This window comes from Tyto alba, unplaced genomic scaffold (genome assembly GCF_018691265.1).
Source record: "Tyto alba isolate M040663 unplaced genomic scaffold, T.alba_DEE_v4.0 Super-Scaffold_14, whole genome shotgun sequence".
NCBI lineage: Eukaryota > Metazoa > Chordata > Aves > Strigiformes > Tytonidae > Tyto > Tyto alba.
In genome coordinates this window covers 49,016,945-49,025,432 of record NW_024881276.1, presented here as the reverse complement: position 1 = coordinate 49,025,432, position 8,488 = coordinate 49,016,945, and positions in this window count along the sequence as shown.

Here is an 8,488-nt window from a genome sequence, read left to right as displayed (position 1 = left end):
GGCGGGGGGGCGGGGCCACCGGGGGAGGAGGAGGAGGAGGGTGCCGAGGGGGTGGGGGGGGGGCGTCCTCTCCGCCGCTGATTGGCTGCCGGCCGCTCGCGCGGGGGGTGGGCGGTGCGCGCGCTTGCTCCCCGGCCCTGCCGCCACGGAGGGAAAACCGCCCGCCGGTGGCGGTTGGGCGTCGCGCGCCCCTCCCGTGCCCGGCAGTGAGGGGGAGGGGGGACCGGGACCCGCTGCTTCCCCCCTCCCTGGCACGGCGGGACAGCCGGCGGCTGGGGAGTAGCTGCAACAAAGCTCGGGCCTGCGGGTTTTTTTGTTATTATTTTTTTTTTTTTTTATTAAACCTCCTTGACCGATTCAGCCGTGGGGGCTCGCGGTTGTTTTTGCTTTTTCTTCTTTGCACGCACGGAGGGGAAGGTCGCGTTTTGGCGAACGGCTGAATAAAATGGCTGACTTAACATGGCCGGGGCCAGTGCAAGGGGGAAGCGCTGACGGGGCGACTCCCCCGTCGTTTTACTGATTTTGAGCGCGGTCAAAACCCCCTTCAGGGCGAGGCGGGGAGGCTTCCCCTCCCGCCAGCAACGCTTCAGCCCCTGCTTTGCCCCCTCCGTTCGGCGGCTGCCCAAAAAAGAGACGAGCAGGGCCGCGATGAGGGCGGGGGGGCGGCCGGCGCTTTCGGTTTCCCTCTCCCTTTCTCGTCAGTCGGCTGAGGCCGCACTCGGCTATAATCCCCGGGGGGGGGGAACGAAGCGGTTCCTCCTTGTCGTTGAGAGCCCCGTGGAAAACCTGCCCTGCCAACGGCACCTTGGCTTCGGGCGGAGGCGGACACCCGCGGCGTGGCGTGGGGGGAGCCCGGTCCCGCAGCCCCCGCCTGCCAGCCGCCGGCTCCAGGGCGCGGGGACCCTCCGTGGGGCGTGATGCACTCGACATACAACTGATAATACAAAGTTGTTAAAGGCAGCACAAAACGCGGAAGAATTTCTGAGTGGTCTGTTGTTGCCCTTCGATTAAAAGCTAGGATAAATGCTCTCTTTACCTCCTTCCCATGGCTGCAAAAGCACGCATTTGGCTATTTCAGCGATGTTTCAACAAATGTTTTGGGGGTGTTTTTGGTTTTTTTCCTCCAGAAGTGGCCCTCTTTAGGACTTTATTTAAACAGTAGAATTGTCTCAAAATCTCGGGATCTATAAATACTTGCAGCCTAAAGGCACGCTTTGTTCTCAGGTGTATGTGTTGGTGAGGCATTAAAAAATGGACTGATAAATACATTTGGGGAACATGTGCACAAGTTTATATATATATAAAATGTTTTTACAAGTCGCAAAGTTCAGCAGAGGATGAAAACCAGGGCAGAATACAAATGATGTGAGAAACTGAATTTCCATGTTTTTTGTGTTTCACATGTTCTTTTTTTCCCCCCTAAACTGCAACATTAATCCTGGCTTGGGTGATTCTCCTCAGCCCTCCGTGAGACTCTATTCTCTTAAATTCTTTCCTAGCCCTCCTTAAGTGACTAATGAATACTGATGCCATGTCGCCTGCATTTGTTTTTTCCAGGTACTCGTAAAGCACTCGGACATCCTCTGGCAGGCAAGTTCAGTAAAAATCCTTGAGCAGCGGGAGCCATCTGACACCAGAAACGATGGAAGGGGCTGGCATGAAGCAGCTGATCCAGCTCCTGCCAGACCGATTCCAGTCATACTCTGGAGGCTGGAGGAAAAGGGCCCGGAGCGGAGGGAAGTAGAGAAGACACATCTGCTCCAGTTGTAGCTCATGCGTCTGTGCGCAGACTGAGCGCCAGCGCGCTGAGAGCCGCCGGCCGGCGTTGGGGGACGGGGTCGGCTCTGCGGGGAGCTGCGCAGCGTGTTGTCTGCAAGACAACTAGGGATGCTCTCCTCCTGCTGCGAAGAGGAGAAGGCTACAGCTGCCGCACGCATTTGTCACTGTTGCCAAGGTAGCACGTAGCACACCCACACTAGACCAAAAGCAAAACAGCACGCATAGGAGATTTCACACAGCCAGGAGTCTTGCGTGAGAGAGGGTTGCTCTGAGTCAGGTGCTGCCTCCTATACTCCTGAACAGGGTTTCACAAATCCTGTAAAAATAAGTCTGTGCATGCACTGTCCTTTTTTTTTTTTTTTTTTCGGAGGTATCTCTGCCATCCAGCTAGGTGGGCATCTGCAGTACTTTGTCTTGTAATGAATGCTCTGCCTTCTGCTGCTGAGAAAGGTCTGCAATACCTCTATTCACTGATGGTTTCAGGAAGCAGGATTGTGCACCTCAAGGCAGTTCTGATGCTCCTGATGCCTACGGAGAGAAAGATTCTGCTTTCCTTTCAGAGCCAGGTACCCAAAGCGAACCCTGCTGTAACTAAAAGAGCTGCATGATTTTAACCACTTTTCCTAACGTCACTGTGACTGTTTTCCTCTCTTTTTGCCCTGTGGTACTGCATGTCTCTCTTCACCCAGTGCATGCACGCTCTAGAAGCTTGCACAGAAACACATCTCAGAAGCTGTGAAAAGGACAGACCCATTTCTGACTTGCCTATAGGGTCCAAGTGCTCCAAAAGCAAGTATTTTAAAAACGGTGCATGAGTCCCTCATTTATGACTTCTGAGACACACTTTTGGTCCTTAAATTAAGCAACTACTTTATGACCACTACTAGGCACTGATCTGCCATTTTACACTGGTTTGCTGGGTTTTGGAGTGCCATTGATCACTATGTGGGGTCAGCAAGTGAGTCTGCGACAGGCATGAATCACACAAGCCAACGTACAGGAGGCAGCGACTGCCGTGGCTGGCAGGGAAACGCTGAAGAGTGACATAAAAACCTGCGTGCCTAAAGCAGAGGGTGTCTGTAGCTGTGATTTGTCAAACTGAGTCTGAGAGCTGTCTCCCTCAGCAAGAAATGCAGTGGCCAGACCTCCATCTGTGTTCCTGGACTCGCTCGACGTACATACCGTAACACTCGCAGAAACCATCTGTACCCAGAAGTCGCAATGGAGCAGCAACGTGATGGGTAGTAACTTTGTTCTCCCTCAAGCACCGCAAAGCATTTTCCCCTTTCTTTTTTGATCTGGAAACCGAGGCATGCTGAAGTTAAATGAACCGACTAAGGTTGCATAATTAGCCAGTGGCAGAGCTGAGAATAGGTTCCATTTCTCCAGGAGGAAGATCTAACTTTCAGACCTGTCTTGGGGGCATAGGCAGGCTACCAAAACTATACATCACAGATCTACAGTATATGACATTTTTAGAACAGGCTCAACCCTGAACTTACTACAGTTCTAAAAAACAAACAAAAAAACCCCAACAAATAGGGGAGGAGGGGAAGAAAAGCAAAGCAACAGTGTTTTCTTCTTATGAGAGATGCTTCCTGGGCAAGAGAGTAAAAATGGGATTCAAGTGACATTTATAAATATTAATGGACTTCTAAGCACATTACAAAGAGTTCCCAAAGACCAAAGCCTGGATTACCTTTGAGTAATAGTTGCTGGAGACCTAGTTAAAAATAAAGCAATGCTGTGAAAAAAGTGATAAACTCTCACAGTTGTTTGACAGGGCTAAAATGCAGTCATGTTTCCTCCATTTCAAAACTATCTTAGGGAAATAGTGCTTCTTTCACGCTCTTCCCACCCCTTCCTTACTTACTCTCTTTCCTGTTGTGCAGCGAAATGCATTTTTTTTTTGCATTTCTGTTTTTATTTTGCATTATCTATTCACCTGCTGCTGTGGCTGCTGGCATTCATCACACAAATTACCCCTTTAGTGATGTAGTGGCCACTGAAAACCTGGCCTGTGAAATGCTCTCCTGCCACGAGGGCTCGTGAGCAGATCTGCAGTTGGGGTCACTGAACACCTGCTGCAGGCCATGGCCTGGGACAACTCCGTAGAGCAACTGTCTTGGGGTTACCTGCAGCTGCCCCCCACTTAAATAAGGCTCCCAGAGAACTGTACTGTCTTATCAACAAGCTTAAAGGAATCATATGCTGTGGTATTTCGGTGGTGAGAATGGTGATCTGCTTTCACCCTAGGCATGTCGCCCATTCCGAGAAAGTTCTGTAATGGTGAAACAGTATGTGTCATGCCAGGGAATGGTTCTGTTAAGCAAAAACTGTAATTTTCTACTCGGTTCTCAGGGGCAGTTCCAGAAACCTCTAATTTCAGTCAAGATGAGCTCAGAGAGAGGGTCAATTCTAAAACATTTAAGATGAAACGTTCATAGCTTTAAAGCTGTTTAAAGTCATGACTTCCTAGGCAGTGTAACTCTGAATCCCTTTTGATGTCAGAGAGAATTAGGCTCTACCTATCTTCAGATACCTTGGCTTAGTCACCTAAGTGCATTTACAAGCCTGGCCTTAGCAGCTTTCATTAGTATATTGGCAGGTCTCTAAGCACAGAGAACACACTGTCCCCCACGTTACGAGTATTTGTTAGCAGTGCACCTACTCTGTTCAGTTAGGTACAGCCTGGAGAGTGTTCTAACCCTGCCTTGCACTTTGCCAGTCCCTCCTCCCTGGAGGCACCTGCCAGCCCAGCCCGGCCACCATCCGGGGTTTGCAACCTGCAACTACAGGCCCAGGGCAGGACAGTGCCTCTGCCAGCACCAAAACAACAGAATCTTTTCCCTCCCTCACAGCCGGCAGAAAGAAGGTCTGTGCCTGCTGCCCCCCTGCACCGCGGCAGCTGCAGCCACGGTGATGTCCCCTATGAAATAGTACCCACGGACGAGAGGCGGCATGTCTTGTGAGCTGCAAGGGAGACACCCGTGCCGAGTGGCTCTCCGGTGCCGCCAGGCTGGCCGGCTGCCTTTGGCCAGGATGGGCTGAGGATCAGCTAAGGTCTCCCACACTTCCTTGACGTGGCACGCTCTCAAGTGTGGTCTTGCGCTCTGTCCTCTCCCTCCTCCTCCCTAGCCCCAACCCAGGCTGCTGCCGTCTTACACAAAATCCATAGAAATACAATTATCATGGAGATGTCTGCCTCTAGCGATTTTTTTCTTTGGAAATAATTATAATTGGCTGTGGCAGTTAAAAACTTATCGGCGTAGACAGATGACAGACAGCACAATCACATAAGCTTCCCTCTGAGAAAATAAAGCTAAAACCCATTTATCATCCTAGTTGGGAACAAAGGGCCTTCCTCTGAAGAGCCAGGCTGTGAAAACACAGAGAGAAGACTGTTACGCTCACGGATTAAATCTGTGGTAGGTAACCAAGCACAAGCAGTCCATTTGCAGCAGGATGGTACTGTGGTAATTTAATATCACTTCTTTCATCTGAGGAATCCCTAGATAGGGACCTACCGCCCCATTCAGAGGCAGTGACCGAGGACCCATGAGGTTAATTAAGTGGCTGGAAGCCACACGGGCCTGAACAGTGACTGCACCACTGACAACGGAAAAATGTAGGCATATCCCTGTAGTGTCTGTAAGGGCTTCTTGCGTTGGGATCCAAAGCTGGGCATGGATCACTTATTCCTGGAGTAAGTCACCAATTGCCCTCCCCCAGAGAGTGGAAAAGTTTTGAATCTCGGGTGTATCTCTGAGGCACAAAGTCTGCCGGAGCCACCTTTGGTGTGACGGCGCCCGTGCCGTCCCCGGGAGGGCCCTGCACCCTCTCCACTCCGCTTCCTAGCAGAGCCCGGGCAAGGACTGGGCGGCCCTCCTCCTCCTGCCATCTTCGTTTAGTGGCTCTCATGTCCCGGCGGGGCTGGATCATCCAGCCACCCTCCCCACAGTCCACATACTAACTTTCCAGGTGATTTTAACATCTGGCCTCTCTTGGGGCTAAATGGGATTCTGATGGCACGCAGGTCAGGGGTGGTCGGGGAGGTGAGTGGGAGGGCTTCTCTTGGTACTAATTTAAAATGTTTAAACAATTCATATCCATTCCTGAGATATTTTTAAGAACATGAAAGCTGGGTGAGGATAATGGCTGTCCTGTGGAAGTTGTTGACTACCCAGTACGTGTGAACAGATGATAGCCTCAAAGTCCATGAGATATGCTTGGATCTAACGGTATTTGCATAGGCACAAAGAGAAATATTGTTAGCATGCAACCAGTTGTTATATGGGGGAGGGCTGGGGAGGCAACGGAGAGGGGGGAGGATGCGAGAGAGAAGGACAGAGGAATACCACAAACAAAATGTTTTCTGTAGCTATAGTTCCCATGATTTACAAACAACCTGCCAACAAATTCACTATTTGACATGCCTCACATGCAGCCACATGAATGTCACAACTATATCACTTGGACCAGTGCATGCAGTTCTGCCTCTGGATGAAATTGTGGATGATTTCTACTTTTTTTTTTTTTTTTTTTTAAAGTAGTCTTCTTGGCTCCCAACAGCTTTGCCTTGTTAGATTTCCCCTTCTAGCTAAAAAAAGAAATTAGACTGATCTCTTTTGGCAGCTGTGAAATGGTTGCATATTGTATATGTTTTCTTGATGAGCTTGCATGAAATGGAATTTGGTTTTCTTTTGATGGATACACCACTTTTAGCACAATGTCCCCACAAGATTAGCAAGTGTTTCATTTTTTTAGAGAATTTATATGTGCATGTAATGTCATGTATGCCATTTCTATACAGCATTATGAATAGGGCATAAAGCTGCTTGAATAGGGAAACGGAACTGATTGAGGAATGTTTCCCCAGTGAATGCGCAATATGATTTGTGATGGTGTGTACTTTGTACTTTGCTGATCACAAAGCTTCAGTCTATGGCAAAAATTCCCTGAGATGCAGGCTTTAATTCTTGCTGCTTCCTGGAGCCAAATTTGGGTGCTGTATAATATATGAAACTGGCTGTGCTGGATCTTCTCCAAGAGCAATTTGGGCCCATGTCCTGTAACAGTGCCCAGACATGGATGCCTGGGGAAGAGGGCAAACATATACAGTAGTTCTTACTTTTGTGCTTCCTCAGCCTCCAGCCTTTTTTTAGCTCAGGCTCCCTGAGCTCCTGGTTTCTGTATATATTGGAGCCCACAATGGAGAGAGCGAGCGAGGAGGTGCAACTTCCACTGAAGACAACAGATATTACACTGAAAAGCACCGTGGGTGAATGTGATTGCTCTGTCTTCTTTTACGTGCATGAGTCTCAGTCTAGCCTGTGTTTCAGGATAATACTATTATTAAGAAATCAATGAATGACAAAGGAGATGTTCCAAGACAACAGGGAAAAAGCCAAAATAAGTATAAAAGGGGAATAATACTATATGAGATCTTTATTATTGTAATAGTATGAAATAAAGTGGCTGGAATTCTGTGTCCACTGTTTAATTTAGCCGTGAAGGTCTTTTTCAAAATTATATTCAAGAGAGTCCGGAGGGGGGTGGGGGGCAAGGAATGCTATTCTCTCTTGAAATGAAAAGTTTTTGTGAGGTGGAGGTAGGATCATTTAATTGTTTTTCTGACAGGACTTCTCAAGATCACATTCATGTAAGAAACACTAAGTACTAGAATAATTAGAAGAGTATTTTGGTTTTAGTTATTACGTACTGTTGGCCTGCCCGTTTGGTAAAACCCTTCAGTACAGGTAGGAGCCATTAAGGGCTAATGGGGAATCACAGACTCTGGCCTTGTCAGCTGCAGCTGGACCACCAGGCTGACGCTGGTTTAGCTGTGGATTGCCAGCAAAAAATTCCCCCCCACCCGGCCTTCCTCTGCTCTGTTTCCCATTGCGTGTCCCCCCAGGGCGCTGCGGAGCAGGCAGAAGGGGCTCCTACAGGATTAGTGCTGAGGCTGATCTGTGAGCTGTTCCGGCTCCTCACTCTGCTCTACCTTGGTTGGCAATGCGTGTGGGGAAAATGATACAACAGTGCAGATGAGGAAACAAAATGGGCAACTGAACCTACCCACAGCAGCTTCTTGTTCGATCGGTTTAAGCTCGCAGTAGAGCTGAATTCCCCGGGGCCGTATGTTTGGGTTTTCCTCCCGTGACTGCTGGCAGAATGCTGCAGCTCCGGACGGGCTTCATCCCAACTCCTGCCTGTACAGCCAGGCAGCTCTCACAGCCGGGGCTTGCGAGGCTTTCAGAGCCAGTGCAGGCAGTCCACGAGGCATTAAATTCTCCAGCTTGGTGGAGCTCCATGGGACCAGGAGTCTTCCCAGGCAGCCTGGCCCGGGCCCAGGGCAGGGAGACATATGGTTGGTCTGTGGCACGGGGGCAGGATGCCAGGGACGCGGGCAGCGCTCCAGCTGAACCCTAGCTTCAGCTCTGCCAGTGCCTCGTTTCAAGTAAAGCACTTTGGCCTCATCAGGTGGGTGGTTTTCCACCTGAATTTGGTTACACAGGGTTTTTTTTTCAACCAGCTTGTCATCACAGGTCTTCAGTTTGGAGTAGGGACAAAGAATAAATAAGTTATTTTCTGAGTTATATGGGGCAACCTTAAATTTAGCTTATGTCTCTCCTCAAGGAGCAGGTCTCCAATGGATGGGTTTCCAACTATATTTTATTTAACTTCCTTTAAAACTGCCTGAAGTGAC